Source organism: Neopsephotus bourkii, unplaced genomic scaffold, assembly GCF_033783945.1.
Source record: "Neopsephotus bourkii isolate Nb327-2 ecotype Australia unplaced genomic scaffold, CSIRO-AGI_Nbou_v1 NB_1637, whole genome shotgun sequence".
In the NCBI taxonomy this organism is placed as follows: domain Eukaryota; kingdom Metazoa; phylum Chordata; class Aves; order Psittaciformes; family Psittacidae; genus Neopsephotus; species Neopsephotus bourkii.
Window position 1 is genome coordinate 6244555 of NW_026902112.1, and position 23507 is coordinate 6268061.

The following is a 23507-nucleotide window of genomic DNA, read 5'->3' on the forward strand; positions in this document are numbered from 1 at the left end:
AGTGTCAAAGTCTTCAGCCACCGTATCCTGTGATATAAATCAATTAGCAGGTACCTGCCTTTTACTCAGACTTTGGTTTTGCTTCTCTGTGGAGGCATGAGTGTTTTCTTTTTCCCTAGGTGTGTGTTGGTTTTAGTGGATAATCCATATCGAGTTGCAAGTGTTGCACTGAAACTTTGGAACTTGCAAACCCAGCTTATTCAGTTTCTTCAGCCACATACGAAACTCTTTATTTTAGCTCTAAGCATTCTCAGCCATGATCCAGCTCTGGATTAAGACACACAGAGCTTGATATTCAGTTTCCCACACATAGATCTTCAGTGACATTTAAGATGTCCTAGAGGATTATGCCTAACCTCCATCTCCTGCTGCAGAAGGTGGCAAATCCATTGTGTAATTTCTGCCAGTCCTGTAAATGCATCTGAGATACCCTAGGGCATCTCCAATGACACTTGATGCTTGCATATCAATTGGTTAAATGTAAATGCCTGTGTGTGGTTATCTACCTCCAAGCTGAGTGTCTGTATTCCCACTAGAGTCAACAGGGATCCAGTCGGCAGAGCCTGCAGAGTTGACCATACAGACCTTAAGCATCCACTTTAGGGTATGTAATCATCATGCTTTTCTGCTTGACTTTCAGATGACCCATTTTTGAGAGCAGGACATATTTTGCTCTTTCGTGAGCATGCTGGCAACTGATTCAGACACTCTGTATACCAAACAGTGCTACACAACTCCTTCTGTAACGTAGAAGGAGCTGTGTAGTAAAGAACTGAGGATCTAGGACTTTCTTTCCAGCTATAAGGGTGACACCTCAAAAAGGAAAGCAAATTGCCAAGCAAAATTCCTCCTTCACTCAGCTGTGCTGCTTCTTGTCCCCCAACAAATGCTTTGCAATCTCCTGGAGTCTTTGATGGTCCATTCATAGAAGTGAGCAGTTGTGGTCACTCAAGCCAAGCTTTATATCAATGTGCATCTGCTCTTGTTTAATTTATGCTCTCCACCATACGATACTCTAGTTAGGCACAGAATCTGGTAGGTATAGTTTCCATCTAATATCAATTTCCAGGTAAGTAATATCATGACACAGGGGTTGGAACTACATGATCTTAAGGTCCTTTCCAGTCCTAACTATTCTATGAATCTATGATCAGGGAGGCAAGTGGTGAATGGTGGTGGGAAGAAGAGCTGGAGTTGAAGTCAGCGATCCAAGGTGCTTGGGAAGATTAAGCAGGTGTAGCACAATCCAGAAGAAAAGAAATAAGAAAGAGGGAGATGGGAAGGAGAATATAGAGACAGAACTGGGAATAACAGGTATTACTGCTTGAGAAGCAGTGTCAGACAATGCTGGAAAACAGAGGATAAAGCACAAAGAAGGCGTTGGTCCTTTGGCTGGACTTCAGTATCTCCCTAGGACATCAGGAGAACAAAGTGTTGAGATTAACAAGAAATCTGTGAAAGCAAAAGCAAACACTCAGGGTGTGTTTATTAAAGCAACTTAAAGAGCAGTGTAACTTATCCCTGATGGCAGAACAGCATGGGGGATGCAGCATCTCTGCCCTCCAGCACACCAGCCCTGCAGGGCCAGAGGCAGAACAGCTCCTGGGTGACAGTCCCATCATGTGCTATTACAAACAGCCCCATGATCTGGTTCAAAAACTGCCAAACTCTGTCAGAAGAATAGTTTGGTTGGTCCCCCTCAATGCACAGCAGCTATTAGGCAGCCTTAGGACATTCCTATTTGGGTGGTTAGAAATCTTCTGGACTAATTCTTTTCTGGGCCAATTTATACCACTTGTTTTTTCACCAGAACTGGCTTTTCACTTACATAGTTCTCCCCAGTGTTTCCCTCCCTGCTGTATTTGTAGAAAGCAGTCATGTTCCGTTGCAGCCACTCTTCTGCCAGGCTAAACAAGACTCGTTATGAAACAGGACATTATAAAATAGGTTCTCCATTCCTGTGGTCCTTCAGAAAGTCCTTCCTTTCACCTAGTCCACACTGAATTTGCCTTTTCTGAACTCAATCAGTTAGATGTGATCACAGATTTCCAGAGGGGATTGATGGGTGGCAGCATTTGCTTGGGACCGTAGCTGCACACTACAGGCCTCTGAGACCCACTTTCAGCTTTGCCAGTTATTACACTCTTACAGCATCCATAGTTTCTATCAGTCACGGTTCCTACATCCCATTCCTGCTCCTCCCAATGGAGTACTTGATGGAATGTGGGTTTTCAGACTTAGCCGTTGCCCCCAACATAGGTAGGACCCTACAGATCTTCTGGCTGGTGATAGCTTGCCTTTAGGAAGGCCCTAATTTCCACTCATTCTTACTTCTAGAAATGTGGAAACCCTTTGCACAAGACAGGTTGGATTCATACCTGCATTTAAAATGGCAGCTCTCAGCTCCTGACTACTTTTGGATTTGCCACCTGTGTCCAAACACAATGTTTGGAGTCCAACAAAGGGACAGAAGATGTGTTGCACACTGAGCAGCACTTTTGGGCTCTGTAAGAGATCCCAAGCACACCATCCCTCCAGCAATGGTATGAACATAGCGCTAGTTTCTCAGCCATACCTTTGCAAGGAGCATTTACTGCTATGCTTCCCTTGGAAAGACAGAAGCGGGGTGGTTTTTTTCCTTAAAAATCAGAACAAAACAATTTATATGTTCAAAATAAAGAAGGTGTGATCTATCCTTATGACCCTTATTGCAGTTTGTCTTCAAGAGGACTTAATCTTCAACCTGCATATTCCAGGCATGGGAGCACTCTTGCAGTGACTGCAAATGTTCTTCCTGACTTATATTACTTTCCTTACTTATAAAAACTAGTTCACCACATTTTTGTTTCACCGCTGTTGTACTCACAGAGTCATTGAAGAGACTTCTGGAGGTCTGTGGTCCAACCACTCGTTCAAAGCAGGGCTCCCTCTAAGTAGCAGTTGGTGGGCTCAGCCATGGCTTTATCCTACGAAGCTATGAAAACCCTTAAGGACAGAGAGTCCACTGCCCCCTGTCTGGCTAAGGGGCTCAGCTTGGTCACATAGAGGAAGCCCTGAAACCCCATGGCCAGCGCTTGGGCATGGCCAAACCCTGCCAAAATCAACACCTTGAGCAGTTCAGTCCATCAGCTCATCCATGAGGCTGCTCAGGCAAGATCTGCCCTTGAGAAGCTTTCATTGCCTGTTTCACAAAGGGAGAACATACAGACGGACACTTACTTAGAGTGTCTTCAACACTGAAGTCTCTCACCCAGAACATCCAATTTTATCTATTTAAAAAACAGATCATTCTAATTTGTCTTCTAATAAAAACAAACCCTTCAAAGTCAACTCTCTTCTGGTTTGATGTGCTAGCTTTGGGAACAGTTTGCAAGTGGATCTTCAGTAAGGCTTTGGCTCTGCTTTGGTCTCATCACAGACCATCAAACCTGCCCTTGTCACACCTCTGCTCTCCTGCTACACCTATCAGAAGGATTTGGCTGGAGATCATTATAGTCTCTGCTCACTTCTGAGACCCCTCCACGGAGTCATCTGTCTCACTGAAAATGAAAAGAAAAGGTGTTTTTTGTCTGGTCTTAGTCCATAATTAGATTATCTTTAGCAATTACTCCACTCTGGTGAACAGATATACTTTTACCCTGTTCTCTTCTTAATTGTGATAGAAATCTTTTACTGTGATACGTCTTTTGCCTTGCTGTGTTAACTTTTCTCCCTAATGTCTCGCTAGATCAGAACAACATCTGTGTACACCATGGAGGCCATGGTTGCCATCACTTTTTTATGAATGGACCTCTACCAACCTTCAGCATTCTGCGCAGAACACCATGTACAGGTATTACCTAAAAATTAATTGTATACCTTATTGGAAACATGGCTTAATGTAGCTCCAGAGACTGGCTGTGAATTAATTCCTATGGCTGAATATACCCTACCTGAAATTTCTTCTGAACACCCTCAGGTGCTGAGGACAGACTAGATGGAGGGCAGAGGGAGTTATCCAGCCTTAGCAACTGATCTGCTGTCCTGAAGGGCTATGTGTTATGCTGTGTTTTACTGTGTCAGACCCCCTCTCATGGGGATGTATCGAACACACAAAAATTTTTGCCATCAGCCATTTCCCCAGTCTCTTTCTTTTGTGAGAAGTGGATCATGGTCCTTTGTTTACCTGCTTGGTTAATTATATCCAAAACCTGAAAGCATTCTGTTGGTTTTCTTCTATAGTGATCAGTGAGGCAAAATCTACAAAATCATAGACTCATAGAATGGTTTGGGTTGGAAAGGACCTTAAGATCATCCAGTTACAATCCTTGTGCCATGGGCAGGGACACCTCACAGTAGACCATGTTGACCAAAGCTCTGTCCAACCTGGCCTTGAATGCTGCCAGGGATGGAGCATTTACCACTTCTCTGGGCAGCCTGTTTCAGTGCCTCACCACCCTCATAGTAAAGAACTTCCTCCTTATATCTAACCTGAACTTCCCCTGTTTTAGCTGGAACCCATCACCCCTTGTCCTTTCACTACAGTCCCTAATGAAAAGTCCCTTTCCCACATCTTGTAGGCCCCCTTCAGATACTGGAAGGCTTCTATGAGATCTCCACATAGCCTTCTCTTCTCCAGGCTGAACAGCCCCAGCTTTCTCAGCCTGTCTTCATATGGGAGGTGCTTCAGCCCCCTGATCATCCTCATGGCCTCCTCTAGACTTGCTTCCATAGCTCCTTGTCCTTCTTATGTCAAGGATATCAGAACAGCACATAGTGCTGCAAGTGGGGTCTCATGAGGGCAGAATAGAAGGGTCAGATTCACCCTCTTCAACCTGCTGGAATAACAATACTGAGGCCATTATCTTGTTCAGGACTGACTGACATGGTTGGCTACAGCTGTATTCTAAAACTTCTACCATCCAAACTAGGATGGCCTCATCCAGGCTGCACCAGCTCTTGCATGGTGAGCAGGGACTGTTTGGGAAAATTGTAGCTGGCTGAGATAAATCCAACACTCTTCTCACAGGGTAAGATAGGAAGGATTCAGTTTCAGTGCCCAGCATCTTTCCTTGCATTTTTGCATCCATTTCTATGGGTGTAACCTGCATGGCAGCTCTGCTGATTTATGTTAAAACAAATCATGTCTTTAAAAAACGGAGGGAGGACCCATAACTGTAAATCAAGCATTGCAGCTCTGATACTTGGAAAGATAATACAACAAACTATTTGCTCATCCCTAGAGTATTACAAGCCTACTAGAAGCAGCCAACATGGATTTGTTAAGAATAAAGCATATCACATGAATTTAGTTTAGTTCTTTAACCCAGTGGATAAAGGCGAAACAGTTTTCTTGGCTGTAGTAAACATCTTGGCATAGCCCTGTGAAATGTCCTCACTGACAGATGAAGAAAACTGGTCTAGATGAGCACTGCTTAACCCAGAGGATGCCCCACATCAGCAAAGTCCAGCATATCAAGCCCCTGAAGCCACTTCTGTGATGAGGCATGAGGAAACTTCTACCAGCTGGAGCAAGCCATGGGCTTCCTGAGAAGGAGGAACATCTTTATTCGGAGGAAATTGCTATAAGGCAGAGAGCACAACTGTCTGAAAAAGTCATGCTCAAAGAGAACTTACAAGTTATTCACTTTCCACCACCCAAGGTCAGTTCTACCCCAATTTCACAATGGTTGGATGTTCTCGTCAGCTTTCCTGGTGATAGAGAGCATGCTCTTACACAGTTTGCAGAAGATAACATTATGGGAAGAGGTTCAAGTGGTTTTTTTGGAAGACAGCATTGGAATTCAAGTGATGGAGAATGCTTTCAGAAATAGCCTATAACTGACAAAGTAAAATTAAATAACAGCAAGTGCAAAGTACTTCACCTTTGGAAGAAAAATGAAGTCTAAAACCCCCAACCCAAATGGTGAATATTGGTCTATTCCCCAGTATAGTAAAAAAAGAGAACAGGGCTGTATTAGATGAGATGGCTGAATATAAGCCAGCAGATAAGATGCTGTTGAGCTATTCCCGTGTATGTCACATGGAACAGATGAAAGGCTATTATTCCACTCTGCTTAGCAGGGGCGAGACCTTTCCTGTGGTGTGTGTCCCATTTTGGGCACACACGCTTTAAGAAGTAGGGTGTGCATCTGTGCATGCATACATTTGTGTGTATCAGGGAAAGCTCAGCGAGAGCGACAGCAGTGCTAAGAGATTTAGACAGCGTGACCTATCCAGAAAGAGCAACCAAAGCAGGGGTTATTTAGTTTAATAAAGAGAGCATCAAGTGTGGATGTGGAAACAGGCTTCAAGCAGAGAACAGTGCTACAAAGGGGACACTCACAAGAGGCATTTGTTACACACCAAGAGCAGCCTTGCTTAGACATTAGGAAACACTTAACAATTAGGAGGATAATTACACACTGGGACACTAGGAAGGCTATGAAAGCCAGGATGGGGGTGGCAGGCACCTTTAAAGGTATATCTACCTTTCATCACACCTTAGAGTGAAGAAGTGGTGTGGTGTGAGTGCCCCTCTTGCACTGTGGTTCCCATTCCTCTCCACAGTAGGGCAGGAGATATTTCCAGTGGCAACAAAGAGTAGGTGGCTTTGTTATCCTGAAGTCTGTTCTCTGTTTCTATCCCTTAGGATATTCTTAAACTTCCCACTGAACTCACATTGATAATGTTTTTAAAGCAAAAATTGCCTTGTTATTTTTTTAATTTTTACTTGTTCTATTACAAATGACAATCTTTTTATTTTCTTTTGTTACTGAATATTTAGTCCAGTCATTTCCAAGAGATGGGATAAATTGTGACTGTATGGTTGCTTTTCAGTATCGCATGCCAGCAATTACGGTAATAGCATTACCTTCCTTGCTGGTGCCCAGTGTAACACGAGATCTTTGCCTTCCAAATCCTTTCTGCTTTCCCTTATCACCACATTCACTTTCTGGAAGCTGGCCAGATCCATGTCTGCAGGCCAAGGTGTTCAGACCTGGTGAGGGAACAGAAAAGCAGTGTTTTCCCTGCAGTTCTTTACTCTCAGGTGGGAGCTGTCAGGTTTCTCGGTTGTCAGTTCCTCCGAGGAAGGCTCACAAGCACAAAGCAGCTTTGCAAGGCAGAGATGGGTGACTGGAAAAGCAGAAGACCTGAAGGGCAGGTGCAGCTCATACCATTTCCCCATCCTAAAGAAAAGACAATAAAAGGCAATTAAAAGTGAATGCATAGCCCCCCTCTCCCTAATTCTAGTCCTCCTCTGGTAGATACATTGTATTTTCAGGATTTACCTATTTCTCCATTACAGTTTTTAATGTCTTACATCCAGTGAGTGTGAGGAGCAAAAGAAAGCAAAAATCGAAACAATATCCAGAAGAAAGGGCAGCAGTTTATTCCTCTGGGATATTCTTTAGGGTCTCTCAGTGCCTCCACTGCCCTACTTTGATTAGATGTCCCTTCTCCACCCCCTCCCCCCCCACCCCCTCCCCCCGCATGTCTGAAATCATGTTAACTTGTTGACACAGTCATTTTGGGCATGATGAGTTTTGAAACTACTGTTTTAAAGCAAAGGAAAATCCTGACATGTCCATGAAGTCAGGAGTTGTCAAAACAAACACTGCTATTTTCTGAATTGCCTCAATCTGCACCTTCTTGTGCTTGTTTCCTCTTTGCCTTGCAAGAGAGTAGAAGCAGAGCTGTGGTCAACAGGCACACAACCTTCTCAACCTGAGCTTTGTTTAAGCCTGAAGAGAAGGGAATGTGACCTTTGCAAGTCATTTGCAGCATCTTGCAGTTGGCTTTAAGCTTTGCATCAATTGGCCTGATCCTAGCTTGCTGTGCAGTCACAGCATGTCACGTGCTCCATGCATACAAGTGCTGCGTGAGAGCTCAAGGCAGATGCATGCAGACATAGATCATCACACTGGCATATTTCAGATACATCTTCATTATGCCATGGACTGAAAGACTAGTCCACATGAGCTCAAGCTGTACAGGACTCTTGCTCATTGCAGTGCACCCCAGACCGGTCTCATTTAAAAAGCTTATTATTTTACCTGTGTTTTCTTTCCTATACTGGATGTGGAATAGCTGTATTGTATTGCACTGCACTCTCTTGCATAGTAGCCAAGTTGCTTTGTACACTTCAGCTTATTAGTGAATGGAATTCTCCAAAAGCTGGAGGGGACAGCACATATTTGCACACCTTTGAGTCAGTTATCCAAAAACTTTATGAGGTATCTTGGGGTTTGCCTAATTCAGAAGCTAAAAGGGAGCCCTTATACTTCAAACTAAGAAACTTTGAGTTCTAAGGGGTTTTATTATTATTTTTAAGATTAAGCAGATCTGTGTCTTAACAGAAAAGTTCATAAGCTTCCCAGGAATGCCTGCAAGAGGAGCAGACAGCACAAGAAGGGGTAGTGAATCTTGGCAGAGCCAGGGATGCTTGTGCCAAGGGATGCTGGTAGAAGTAATGGCTTGGCTGATGCAGAAGCTGATGGTCGATGAAGTTGACCACCTGGCACATGAGCTTGGATGAGGTGCCCAGCTTGGTGGCAGGTGGTTTTCTTCCTGAGCATTAGCTCTGCCAGCACAAACCCATTCATCAGTGTGAAATCAGTGTCACTGTAAATACAGAATCTGGCCTGAATCCGGCAAAGCATTCAGTGCCCCTGTCTCTTTGTCAGTGAAGCTGGAATTGCAGGTGATCTGTCCTGTCCAGATTTGATGCTGTTCTGTATAGTAGAAAGAAACTGTAAAAGGCTGTAAAAGCCAATTTTTTTCCCCCAAAAAGGAAGAAAATTATAGCCTTTCTTCTCTTTGTTACCATGTTGTAAAACTGGTATTTAAACAGTATTTTCTCCCTGAAAATTCAGGGAAAACAGCAAAATTAAAACAGCTCAGATAAAAGCACCCACATTTTCTAGTGACCTCCTCCCATCTCTCAAAAAACCCTGAAACAAACCAACGAAATGGAAAAAGCAAACTAAGAAAAACAGGGTTGTTTGCTCATTGATATAACAGTAAAAAGAATCAGCCCTGCTGAGGAATTTCTTATTATTTTCAGTCCTGCTCGGTAAGTCATTTTTGTGAAGCACTATATTGTGGTGATGCCCTGCTGATGTGGTAACAGGAACGATCTATCCTCATTGCCATTCTGAAGCTCATCTTTATAACCTGGATGTGCACGTTTGCTGTTGCTTGGTATTTGTTATCAAAACAGTCAATTTTTTTAATGACCTGGTAATTCTTAAACTGGAAAAATATAAAAGGTTTCAGAAAGCAAAAAAGGGCAGTTTTAAAAAGGAGAGGAGAATCTATAAACGACACATTGTTAATTGTCTTTAGTAGTAATAGTGCAAGTTCTATTTGTATTGCAGTAGCGCCAATATACTCTGTAGAATGAGGTGCTGGACAAACATTTGGATTCTTTTGATGGGTTTAGTGCTCGCAGGAAGTGTTGGACTGAAAGCCCTTATGAATTCTTATTTATTGTTGGGGTTTTTTTGTCTTTGATGGTGCCCTAGTATCTGTCTGAGATTTGGCTTTTATTGTGATAGATGTTGTACATGTACTCAATTATCTACATTGTGAAAAGCACTTTAATGCATGCTTACTTTTAAAAGGGAGCTGAAACACTCGCCATGGAAAAGAGCATATTTGTGGAGCAGAGGACAAGCCTCATCAAATAAAACATATAATGCACAGATTTCTTGTAAAGCCACACTGCAGAGGTGTAGGAGATACCTGAGCAGCCTCCAAACATATTGGTGTGTTTACATGTCACTGAAGATATGGGCTGTTTGCTCAGATGCTGGAAGTGGCACACTATGTTAGTACCAAACTCATTGCACTAATCTGCAGGTATTACATGGAGCTACCTGCCTTCAGTACACCTCCAAACTGGGAGACCATTTATCTGCTAGCCCTAACTCAGTGAGGCCCTGAATATGTTCCTTGGCTCTGTCTTGCACAGGGAGGATTTACGCTTCAGCCTAAAGCTATATTCCTATATATTGTGGCTGTGTTGGGCTGCTATACAGTGCAAAGCCTCCATAGACTTGTGCTGTTGGTGGCACAAAAAAGAGCACTTTGCTCTCCATATTATGGAGACCATCATTTGGGTATTGGTACCCCACTAAGTGGCTTGCCCAGTGTCAGAGGGTTACAAGGCACAGACACCGCTGGATCCTAGGGACGTACACACAACCATGTTTCTGGCACAGTCAGTAGCTGATCCTTGGCTCCTTCATTTGCAGTCCAGTGCCTTGCACAGGATTTGATTTGTCCAGGATCCCTCTTGAATGGATAGCTTAATACGGAATGGTTGCTTTCTCCTGCCCTCAACTAAGCTTGTCAGCAGAGTCAGCCTGTGATGTAGACACAGGAATTGAAGCACTTCTAATTTTAGTGATATAGAGTTTATCCCCTTCTCCATGTCAAGTTTTGAGCACTGTACTCCCAAATTTACTTTAGTTTTTACTTTAGTTTTCTTAGCTTAACTCAGACTGGCTCTAATCACAAACTCACTCTTTGGATGCAGCATGCCCAGACAAAGCATACTGCGCTCTTTCTTTATGGTGAGTCATGCACACTGCTCATGTAGATTCACAGTTAAGGCTCCCTGTCTCATGATGCATTGTGCTGCCTCTAAAGACTAAGTAAGCTGTAACTTTCATTAAAAAAAAAATCATAAATATATTTTACTATTTGGACTTGGTGCAAATGCGCAACTGACTCACTGGCTCGATAGCTGTAATTGCTCTCAAGGAGCCTTTATGGTCTATTGTTTCAATTATAAGAGAATTACATAGTCCCTGAGTACTTACTCACTCTGCTTTCAAGGAGAGTGAAAAGACCAAGTCAAAGCAGGAAATTAGACAAAAAGAACATCACTTCATTGAAAGTCTTCACCTCCCAAGTAAGGAAGGGAAACACATCAAACCCAGTACCATCCATTTGTGAATGACATGTTTTATCCCTCTGAAACCATTACAAGCCCTAAATTGTATAAATTCAGATGCTGAGAGAGGAAGGCAAAAATCGACCACAATATACACATGGCAAAGATGCAGTCCATCAGGGATGAGGCAAGGAATAGAATGAAACAATCTTCTTTCCTGTGATAAGTGATTGGGCAAAGGGAAAAGGAACAAATCCCAAGGATTAGGGTTAGATCTGTGGGAAGCTGAACTGTATTTTGAAGGATACCCTGTTGTTTTCCTAGAAAAGTTTTCTCGGATCTGCAACTTCTGCTGCCGCACACTCGCCATCGGAAATCATGGCATTATCCAAAGAACTGTAGAAAATGCTAACATTAGGGAGGAGAAGCACAGATCTCATATTACTTTGTAAGATCAGACCTTCAGATACCAGTCGTCTCAACTCATTGCAGTGCTTTAATGACAATTTAGAATGAGTTCATCATAAATAAGAGACTGGAAATGGTTTACAATAATAGAACAATGCATGAGCAATAAGCAAAGATGTTCTGCATATTTCCTCTATGAAGTCTCTGAGAAAGAAAGCATTACAATCTTCCAAATTTACATTTTAAAATAGTGGTGTTTTAACCTATATTTCATCAAGAACAATTAATTTATAAATGGGAATGCGAACGCTTAAGGTAATCCCTTGGGATTTTCAGGTGTTTAATTTTCCAGGAGAGGATCAGCAGGTCTGTTGCAGCGTACAAAACCCTCTGAAAAATCCCATGTTCAAGTGGGATAGAGAAGATAACATCAATGGAATTGTTCAAATATCAGCTGCATGCACTGCTGACATCCCAGAACCACTAGACAGAGAAGAATATACAGGGTTGTTTGTGTTGTTGATGAAAGGATGCCCGTAACTCCTTGAAAGAGGAGTGAAATGTTTGTTTTCTTGTCAGTTAGGGACTAATTTGGAGCTTCTTCTCTCTGGTTGAGGTCTGTGTCTGGGTGCTTCAATTGTGGACACGTTTCTTGAGGAAGTTCCAGATGGAGGTTTTCTTTGCTCAAAGAAAGGATAGAAAGAACCCGTGGAAGAGATTTCGGGGAAGAAAGTGGAGAAGACAAAGTCCAGGGATGGGTTCAAGAATGAGGGAAGGCTGTGCAGACAAAGAGTTCCTGAACAGCAGAGCCAGGAAGGCAGAGCTGCTGTGTAGGTCAACTACACAAGTGTAAAGTTCAGTTCTGATGCATGATGTCCAGATGGGACTCTGTTTGCTAGCACCATGCCACAGCTTGGTGTTGATATCACTCTTCCGGGGCTACATGTGGCCTTTAGGTTACATCTTGTGAAACCAATGCTGCTTGCAGTCGTCAGCACCTAGAACCCTGAGCTTTTCCTTTGACTCTGTCTGTCTCTACACACATCCTTAAATCCTGGAGGACTTTGTTATTTGTGAGGTATAACTTTGGGTTTTTGCTGCACAAAATGCCAGCAGGTTACGTGTCTTTTTCTTTGGGATGTGCAGAAATTTAAAAGCACTGAATAGAGCTCAGAGTCTGTGTTTATTTAGCCTTATTATTAATTATTATTTTAATCCCATTCTTTGCTACCCATGAGGAAGCTTGAACTGATAGAAGCTTCAGTTGATGTCTCTAAACCACACACAATGCTAACATTCAGATTCAGAGGCTTGTGGTGTGCAGGACTCGGCTATGTCAGCTCTACCCTGTCTAACAAACTGACCCAGTGTGCAAGGTCACCTCTTATCGGTAGCATCTTCTGATATAATTAATTTAGGGAATTATCTAAGAGAGATACATTATTTCCTCTAGTCAATAGAGGGAAATCTATGCTTATCTAGCTAATGGGGACCCATGTTTGCTACACTATCAACGCAGTCTCTTTGAGCTGACTTCTGGTTCAAGTGGCACACCTCAAAGGTCTGTTTTTCATTGTTTTCCATTTGCCACCTCTCTGGCAGGAGGTCTTGTTTGATCAATACATGATTATTTATTTCCTTTCAGAAGTTTTCACTAACAGTAGGGTTCCCATCCCTTTCCACTCTGCTGACATATCCATATTCCAGCTCTGGACTCTGTGTAGGTTTTCCCACAAGCTGTGTTGCCTGTGAAGGGATGGGGTCATCACTTAATCCCAGGAGAAAGTGCAGTGCTTCCTACATTAAGGTATTTCTGTTTACTTAGGGGAGCCAGCCCTAAGGCACAGCACTTCCCACTGTGTTTCCTGGTGGCTTGTCTCCATATGCTATCTCCATATGCTAACATGCATGCACTCCGTTTCCAGGTGTCCAACAGCCCTGTTTGATCCTTCTCCCATGGACTGGCCCAGCCCAGCATGCTTTGTGAGGAACTACAGTCTTTCCCTGGCTTGTGTCCCAGACCACCCTCAAATGCATCCTGTCTTCCTAATGGAAGGAGATACGGGCATGCAACATTCTTCCATCCCTTCTTGTGGGATGAAACCTGTATGCATGGGCCAGAGAGGCACTGAGAAGACTCTCAGGTTGCACAGCTGAGGAGCAGAGCTGCAACTGGTCCTATAAGATGCTTCCCCACCATATACCCAGTCCAGTTCAGGTGGTTTTGAGACTCCTTGCACACAAGCTGGTGCCATGCAGCAACAAGAAGCAGCTCCTTTCACCTAACGTGTTGCTGTAACACAATATAAGATATTCAGGACTAATATGGGGGCAGTGGTGGTGGGGTGTGTGTTTGTGTCAAACACCAGCTATTTCACATAATAAATAGCTGGGCATAAGCCAGTGTAGGTAGATTTCAGATGACTGCTGGGATATAGAGAAATTGCACAAGAGAATGAAAGCAAATCCAAGAAAGTACATAACAGAATAATGGGATACAGAATAATTCTTTATAAAAATAGAATTATAATAATATCATAGTTTAAATAATAAAACATATTAAATAAAACTGTTATTTTGAATGTAATATTAAATAACTTTACATAAAATGGCATGAAAGTGACAGTGGGCATTATACACAGCATAAATAAAAGCAGTTTCTCCAAGTAATTTTGGATAAAGAAAAGGGATATGAATAAAGATCTTTTACTTCTCCCTTCCCCTGGAATAATTTCCCGTCTTCACATATCCCTGACTTTTTAATCAAATGCAGTATTAAATTGTGCAGATCACTAGATCTCTAAGTGATGGTTTGTTCTTTGACAAGCCACTGGGCTGTGCTATTACTCTACATTTTAAGATTTAGTGTCTCACATACCAGCTTCCAACATGTTCAGAAGAATGAGTACTTGCTAGTGGCAGATCTATATTGTACAGTAGCATAAGAATCTGATCAATAATGAATGCCACAATAGCAAATAAGGAGCTGAATTTTGTCTCAGCCACAATTTGTGTTTTCCTTGTGTACCTGTAAATGCATATGGTAAACTGATTACTGTTGGATCAAAGTCATTTTCAGGAACATAAAAAGTTATCTACTGATACAGATTACTTGTAATTGCTGCAGTCCAGCTACCAGCTTCTTTGCAAACAGATGCTCTGTTCTCTGTAGGTAAACAGAAAGTTTAACTGAAATTAAAGAAGGCTGAGCTTCTGCCCATGTTTTTGTCCATTTTTAAAGTGTCTCTTGCAGTTGATCTCAATCAGGAAGTATCCAGGTTCATCTGGATTGCATGGGCTTATTTTTTAAAGGTGTTGCTCCAGAAGAGTATGCAGCAGTCAATATACTAAAATATTAATCATATTTTAGCCAGAACAAACAGATCAAGCAAGTGGAAGTAACCCCCTCCTCTCCGGCAGCCTGCTTGGTTCTTTGGTTATCCAATTGCCTGTGTATTCCTTTTATTCTTTGTCTTTTCAGTGATCAAGCAGCAGTGTAAGGTGATAAAGGTTCCCAGTGTGTGCTCACTGGGATTTAACCTTGGTCACTCAGGCACAGATTTGGTTCCAGGATAAAATCCTGTGAATTCTATGTATGATTTACAAGAAAGTGCATTTTACTTGCCAACACACTTGCTCCTCTTTCTTAAGTTATCCACAGTGTTAAAATACTTATGAAGTCTTCTTACTATGCCCATGTAATGCACTGAATCTGCTTGACTGTGGCAGCACTAAATCAGGAAATAAACTTTGCATTCTTGAAATACAGCTTTGAGGAGTGTAATGCCTCTGGTATTATTCTGTGTGGTTTATATTACAGTAAGGCTACTAATCATGGATGGAGATCCCATCATACAGAGTACTGTAAAACACAAAACCAGACAGTAATGGCCAAGATCCTGCAATATCTAAGTAGTTTATTGGGGCAATTTGTGTTATGACTAGTATATGTTCCATAAGGTCTTCAGATCAAGAAATTCTATGGTTTAGAATCAAAGAATGCTTTGGGTTGGAAAGGACCTTAAGACCATCCAGTTCCAACCCCCCTGCCATGGGCAGGGGCACTTCACACTAGACCATGTCACCCAAAGCTCTGTCCAACCTGGCCTTGAACACCACCAGGGGTGAAGCATTCAGAAATATTCAGAACTCCCCTGGGCAACCCATTCCAGTGCCTCACCATCCTAACAGGAAAGAATTTCCTCCTTATAGCCAATCTAAACTTCCCCTGTTTAAGTTTTAACCCATTACCCCTTGTCCTATCACTACAGTCCCTAAAGAAGAGTCCCTTCCCAGCATCCCTATAGGCCCCCTTCAGATACTGGAAGGCTGCTATGAGGTCTCCACGCAGCCTTCTCTTCCCCAGGCTGAGCAGCCCCAACTTTCTCAGCCTGTCTCCATGTGGGAGGTGCTCCAGTCCCCTGATCATCCTCGTGGCCTCCTCTGGACTTGCTCTCACAGGCATTATCTCAAGTGAGGTCCCAGGTAGGACTGCCCGAAGAAGCTGCCTAAGTCCTTGCTTGACCTGGCAGCTAACCCAGGCCGTTAAATGTGCAAATGTCCTGGTGGTCCCTGCAGTGAATGGTGTGATCTCAGACCAGACCTTGCCAGGCACATTCACAACACAAGCCTCCATGGCCAAGGAATAATCCATTTCTACCTCATCTCATTTAGGGCATGACAAGGGAATAATGGTTGAAACTTGGTTTTGTGCTGACCAAGCTGCAGAAGATACACAGCAGCTCAAAGTCCAGTCTATCAGGAACATTACATTTGCTGTGATATCTTGCAAATGGCTTTAATTTTAATGCCCAGCTTGATCTATAATTAGTTAACAGGTCTCTCTTGAGCCAGCTATGACAATGAGTTCTAATTTTTAGTAGCATATTTATAGAACTGGTCACTAAGATATATGTAGTTCTTCATCTTTTTACTGCTGTCCTGAAGCATGTAATTAATTTACTGGATCTAGGCACACAGCTGAAAATATATTACTAATAACACAGTAACCATTAAAATAAATTCTAAAAATAATTAATTTACCTTTTTTCCATTAAGAACCTTTATTAACTGTTTGTATTATTCACATACTACTAGTGATTTTTACATAGGCTTGATTTTGATCTTTGGTGCCAAACATGGCCTGATAAAACACTGATTTGATGTCTTTTAGAGACACATGTTTTGACATGTCTTTGGAGCCATGGAAGAGAGAGATTACCTCTGGGAGAAGATGCAGTGGACAGAGGGAATGTTTCTCCTGGGGGTGGAATCCTCCTAGTTTGGGTCAGTTTGTGAAACATTGCTCTCTGCAGGGTCAGCTCCTTGCCCTCTCAAAGAGACTTTAGCATCCTTCACACACAGACATTCTCTTTCACACTGTAACAAGATTTCTAGAGGGTCGACCTCACTCACCAAGGGTGTTGTCCTGAGGGATGTGGCTCTTGGAAACACACCACCCTGAGCTGCCGAGGGGAAAGCAGCTTATTATCAAACTGCCTCTCTCTTCCAGTAAAGCAGAAAGCCCGATTTCTTGCTTCTAATCCTTTTTCACCCTTTCCTGAAAATAAATTAGATATTTCAGTGCCACAGGGTCTGCCACCAAGGACTCATCCTGGCACCCAAAAGGACCCAAGCTACTTTATGCCTTTGGCTTCCCTTTTTGCCTCCCTTTCCCCTCTGTACCAGGGCAATGTGGGCACACTGCTGTTATGCATCCAGATGTGGCCTTGCCCTGCAGAAGGCATCTCTTCCCTCTCTGGTACTACTTGTGGCATCCCAAATATCTCATTCAACTGACAGATTCCAGCTGATATACTAATTTCCTAGGAATAAATACCCTTGTCAATGGTGAAGCAGAAGGTGATGAAATAAACTTCTCTTGGATGCCAATTTCATGGATGCCCTGAAAGATGTTGCAGTGAGGGGCAAGAAAAGAGTTTTCAGTTTGCAACACAGTCAGATGCATGCTACTTAGCTTGCAGCTTTTATTCCCAGTGAGTGCTTTTCAGTGTCCTTGCCCAACAAGTGCAAACTTTTCCTCTGTTAAGCCAGCCACCTCCTCATAAAATGGTAATTCTAACTTGGAAAACAAACTCGAGTAACGCTCATAAACAGAGCCTGTGTCAGTGAGTTTTGTGAAGAACGCACAATGTGAGTCAGAGCTGGGAGAGCAGGGAGTCTGCAGGAGGGCCAAGTACAGGCATGGATGTTGGATGCTTGAAAGAGGACGTCACTGTCAGAGATTCTCCACTTTAAAGTGCAGTTATCATCTGGAAAGTGTAAAAGTGACATCCTGGTATGCCACATTTATTCCTCCTCCGTGATTTCTATTCCAAATTCACTCAGACTTCAAGTCAATACCATGTTTTTCCCTCTGACTGCCAGCACATCTAGCTCAGCCTGTTACCTGAGAATCAAGCTGTGCTCTTTCTGCTTATTAAAACATTGCCAACTGCAGAGCTTCTGGAATCAGACATTAACTGGCAATACTGTGGGAGAGGCAGGAGAGCTGAGTGCGACATGGCTAGCACATCCCTAGCTACAGGAAGGAGAGAGAGCAGGGAAACAAAAAGTCCTTAAACTCAGCACATACACCTTAGGAGACCCACAGAGAACATGTATTTACAGCACCTAGGTGCCTTTTTTATGCAGTTACTTTTCTATCACTAGATTTCATGATGCAGCAACTAAATACAGAACCAAAGAGCCTCTTACTCAGGTCCCAGCAGTGCCAGATTTCCAAAGGCTTCATTATAGAGGAAACAGGTGAAAAAAGAACACGCAACCAGGGTCTATTTGCTATTGACTTGCTCTGTCATCTCTAAACTGCAGCACCTCCTGCAGCATGCAAACCCGGCCAAGGTGCACTTACTCCTCACATTGTGTGTGTTCAGTTGCTGAAAGTGTTTAAACTCTATCTCCACCAAGGGATTAAGATTTCTGGGTAAAACAGGGAAATGAGAAATGATGGTAAAAGCTCCATCCCTGGCGGTGTTCAAGGCCAGGCTGGACAGAGCCTTGGGCAGCATGGTCTAGGGTGAGGCATCCTTTCCCATGGCAGGGTGGTTGGAACTGAATGATCTTAAGGTCCTTTCCAACCCAGACCATTCTGTGATTCTATGATGAGTGAACAAAAGCTTTAGACAGTTCAGAATATGCTGGATTCAGAAGAGCATTGCTTATTTGGAGCTTAGCTGACATGAATGAACTCCGGGTACCTGCAAGTGCAGGCAGCAGCTCTCAGGAGGTCTCAGGCACCGATGCTGCTTCCCCATCTGGAAGCACTGCTGGCTTGAGCCAGCACTGCTTTGCATCCCATCTGACCACTTATCTCCGCAAAGACTAAAAGCAAAGAAGGTGCAGAATACTAGAGGATTATGAGGTTTCTGCACTTTCTTTTGTGCACAGGCACATAAATGGATGTTCATAGAATCAAAATAGTTAAGGTTGCAAAGAACCTTAAAATCATCCAGCTCCAAACCCCAAATGAATGATGAACCCTTCAGAGCTGCTCAAACTGGTTCTCATCCCACCTGCTTTCCTCAAGGGCAATATGGCTACTGAAGGCAGCAGACAAGCTTCGATAGACAGCCTTCTTGGTTTAAGTACAAAATATATAGGACTAGAGAGCCTTTTGGGGATCTTGGTTTCTCCTTGAAGACTGCACAGCTAACAGGCCTGCTGTGTGCAGAGGATGTGGTCCCTGCTTATTGTGAGCTGTGGCATCATGCAGACTGACTGCATCAGTCAGTTACCAGAGTGGTTGTCTTTGGGCCAAACTTGAATGAAGGTTAATGGCAACGTGTGCCAGTGCTTGGTCACCCTCACAGTAAAAATCTGTGTCCTATTGTTCAGAGGGAGCCTCTTGTGTTTCAGTTTGTTCCCATTGCCTCTGGTCCTGTCAGTTAAAGATAACATATGTAGTAGCCTGCAGAGAACCAAGCAGTTGGAAGCTACTTCCTGTATTTCATTCTAGTGTCCAACTGAAGTGTGTAGCACAGGACAGTCCCTTAGAAAATCATTGGTTTGTTTCAGGGAAAGAAAGATGGGAGTCTTGGAGTTCACACTGAACCGTGCTCAGTGCTGTCAGCCACTTGTGGATGCAGGTTCAGCACTTGACTTGTCTTTAATTCCCAAGGTGTGAAATATTGTCTTCAGTCAACCTGACAAACATTTTTCTTCCAGAATGTAGCCTCCAAACCCACAAATCTCAGCAGCAAGTACCACACAAATCTTTAAATCTGAGCAGTAGGTAGGACTTGCTGCTTTTGGTTGTTTTCTAATCTTTGCTGAGGCGCTGTTCTATAAACAGCTGTTACAACTGCCTGATTTCCAGCCCCAGTATTGCCAGTTAATTAATTTTTAGTTAGTTATTGTTTCCTCTTGTCTGTATCACAGCAGACAGAACGTTGGTGGTGGCTGTATCACAGGACAGGTTGGTGATGTGAGTAGCCCAGGACGGGTGTGAAAAGGGCTGCCCCAGACCCGGCTGGCAGATGAGAAGCCAGATGATCAACAGGCTGAGAGGGGAAGCAGGGAAAGGTTCGGCAGGGGTTTCCTGTGATGGTGGAGGGCATCTGCTCTTCTTTTGCTTCTGTGTATTACAGCCAGATACCTGGATAAGGACATTATCAAACCATAACGCACTCCTGTTCTCTCCCTCCTCCAATACTCAGAGAGCTGTCAGCACACTGCAGGATGGATAACATAGCCCCAGCCTATAATCCGTTATGGTTTTACAACCATGGCAAAGCCACACATCCTTTTTCCCCAGGTAGCTGAGGCTTGGGCTACACATGAGCTGCTGGCACCAGCCCCAGCATCCAGGTCACAGCATGAAAAACACTGGTGGTGGCCAGTGTTGCAGTGGGGTTGGTGACATGGTTGGCTTAGGATTGGTGTCTCCTGTCCATCAGGGAAACATGGAATGGGAAGCCTTGACATGAGGCTGGGAAAACCCTGGTTAGGGAGACAGGGGGTGCCTGTCTCCCTGTGGCAATGGCTGGTGTTGCTGTCCTTGGCAGCTAAATCTCCAGACAGGAACATGACCAAATTATGGCATGCACCTATCTTCTGCTTTCTCTACCACTTCACTAGAGAGTGTTGCAACTTTGACCTTAAGATAAGGAAGCACACAGAGCCCTAGCCTGTATCCTGTCACGGTCCCATAGGCAGATGGAAGCTCTCCATAGCCATAAACAAAGGGAGCTCTGCACAATCCACCATCTTTGGACTATGCAGTTCAGAGTGAGAGGAACATAGGTGAGGAGTTATGCCATAGCACTCAGCAGTTCTGGTCTGTTTTGGGGCACAGCAGCTACCTGACTGTACCAATGTGCTTGTTTGACTGATGCTTGCTGCATTTCTGGCCAGGAAGCCACTAAGCTCCCAACCCATCTTCTTCCTATAATCATTGTGAGTCCATCTGAAGAGAGAAAATGAACAGGCTGCTTTTCTTCTTTCATGAATCCAAACCAAAATTTACTTTTCACATAAGAAAGCACTAGAGTAGAATGGGAACAAAATGTCCAGGCGACAACTGTGCCCTGCTACCAGCTTGCAATGTTTCCAAAGGCAACAGATTCACACTTTCCACCACACTGAGCTAGATGGTGCACCTCAGTGCACAGGAGGTCAAGAAGTATTTGTTTGCTAAATGAGTCAAGAAAGGAGAAGATGAATGGAAGAATAATTGCAGGGCTCAGTAACACATCTGATAGGTCAAAAGCAATGAATGTAAGAAGCCTATGCAGGCAAACAGATGGATGAGGCTCAAGACCCTGATATCCTGCTGTGGACCACAGCAGAGTTAGCCTCCTGGGAATGACCATAAGTGTTGTGCAGAAATTTAAGTACTGCCTGTACTTAGTGAGCTCTTCACAGGATGTAATGCTGCACAGGGAGGACATGAGCTTCCAAGCAGCCCTTTCTAGAGCCCAGCCCTGCTGCTGAAGGCTTAACAAAAAGAGTCAGACAAAAGAAAAGGTAGAATAGCACAGCAATAGAAAAATGCTGGCACTATCCGGGACTGCTGTTATACTTCCTTGCTGAGCAGGTGATGGAGCATGGTATTAGCAGCACAGATTCATATCATATCTCTCCCCAAAGCCATGTGCCTATGCATTAAGAGAGCTAATCCAAATTCAAGCTCTGCTCCTATGAAATAGAGTCACTGGAAGGCAGGATGCCTTGCTGAGCGCCACCTCTGCAGAACAGTCAATTATGGTAAGTTCAATGATATGGTTATGCTGGTGTTGAGGACCTCAGATGATTCTCCCTTTCCCAGCCCTCACACTTCAGGCACTGTATGAATTGAGAGAAATTTGCTTTGAATTCTTCAGCTTCATGGAATAAAGAGTCCAATTTCCCTCCTAAACAGCACTGGAGGATGATGACAGGGTCCCTCATGCTGGAACTGCTGGGGTCAGTGCTGATGTTAGACCCAGTCTAGGCTCTGAAGGTTGTTCTCTGCCAAATAGGACCAGTGAGATAGGAAGAGATGGAGTAGTACAATTGCTGGTTTAAGTAGTATTGCTGTGCTGTAGCTGAGGGTCTGGCCTAACCCCTCTGATGAAGAGAGTTACTTGAAAATCAGATGCTTTCCTTTGTGGTCTGTGTTTTTAATTCTCTGTCTCATACACTCCATATATAAAGGTATCTGTCTGCCTAGGAAGGGAGTGAAAAGATTGATTTGTTAAGTCAAATATTCATGACTCCCAGCAAAGGGAGAGGAAGTACCTGCAGATCATTTGTTGTGGGCAAGTAGCTGAGTTCCTCTGGAACATGATAGAGCTGCAAATCTGAGACACAGATGATTCCTGACAAGGGATGAGTTATCTCCCGTCCTCCTTGTGACACACCTGGAATTAAAATTGCTGACAGGTAACAATGCTGACACACAATGGCTCATTTTCCATAGATTTCAGTAGTTGCCATTACAAATCTTGGGGTCAGATTATTTAGAGAAGATCCCAGAGCATCTCTGTAGTGGTTGTGATAAAGCATTGTGATAAGGTAGGGGATTAAAGGACCTGCAGAAGACCAGGCAACTTTGCGAAGTCGAAAGGACTGTGCTGATCCAACCCTGGCACAACAGCCAGCTTAGGAGAGCTTTAGAGGGGGATTTTCCACTTGGATTTAACTAGGAAGGAAAAGGAATTATGTGAGTGAATGTTTCCAGCTGTGGCAATATCAACCCTTCGGATGCATTTAGCCAATGAACTATTAAGTACAGGGTACCTTTAGCATCACAGGAGACAATAACTTACCTTGCATGGCAGCTAATCACTGCTACCTCAGCTCTGCCCGCTCAGTGCCTTTGAGTGGAGTTACACCCACTCATAATAAGGCCATTCATGCTCAGTCATGCACACAGCCTTCTCCAAATTGACACAGTCCTACTAATCACCAGCTCTACTCTCACTTTGGTTGCCATTTGGAGTATGATTCAGTACTAAAATGGGTCTCAGCAGCATAAGAAGCCTGTCTTGTACTCCCTCTCATTTAATGTGGCAGTACCCTACTCTAATCATTCACCTGGTGTGGAGAGTAATCCTGTCACTGCAAACACTGCTCTCTGTAACTGCTGCTCTGTTGCATACACCAGTCTGTGAGCTTTAAAACTATGCTGCAAAAAGTGTGTAGATTTTCATAGGCACTGACGTGTCTTATGAAAGCAACTTTCCTTTGTAGGAGCAGGCGGTTTTCACCTTGAATTCCTGAATTCCTAACCAATGCTTGGGGATGGTCTGGCACATCAGCTCTTGGCTTAGTGCTGGTCCTGCAGACCCAGGGTTAACACCATGCAAAACCTCACCTCCAGGCCTCCACGTCCCAAATCTGAGCTTCCATAGATGCTGTATGGCTATTACAGGTCTGCATAATGCCTCCAGGGCAAAGCAGACTAGATGTCCTCCAACAGCATTTTGCTACCACTGCTTCTGCCTTATGGCTCAGGAGGGAAACAGGAAGCAGGAGTTGTCACTAGAGCTTTAAATACAATTTCTTTCTTCTCTCATCTATTCAGGCAGCAATGTTCTCTCCAGTGCACAGCCACGGTCCAAGCCTTGTGTCCTTTTGAGGGTCAAGAGGCGTTTTCTTATCTTTTATTTTAGGCTGGAATAAAGTTCTTGTGCACAACTGGCCACCCTGTCTCTGATGAGTCCCTGTAGCTCAGCACTGAGGATCTGTTTCTCATTGTGTCTCCTCAGATCTT

General features: G+C 43.6%; 1 long non-coding RNA gene across 1 annotated transcript in view; it reads left to right on the forward strand.

Moving 5' to 3' along the window:
• Positions 1-1161: 1161 nt before the first annotated feature.
• LOC133223453 (uncharacterized) overlaps positions 1162-23507 on the forward strand; it is a 73918-nt gene continuing 51572 nt past the window's right edge. The window contains exon 1 of the long non-coding RNA XR_009728578.1: positions 1162-3832. This is a non-coding gene — a long non-coding RNA (uncharacterized LOC133223453). The remainder of the gene's footprint in view (positions 3833-23507) is intronic.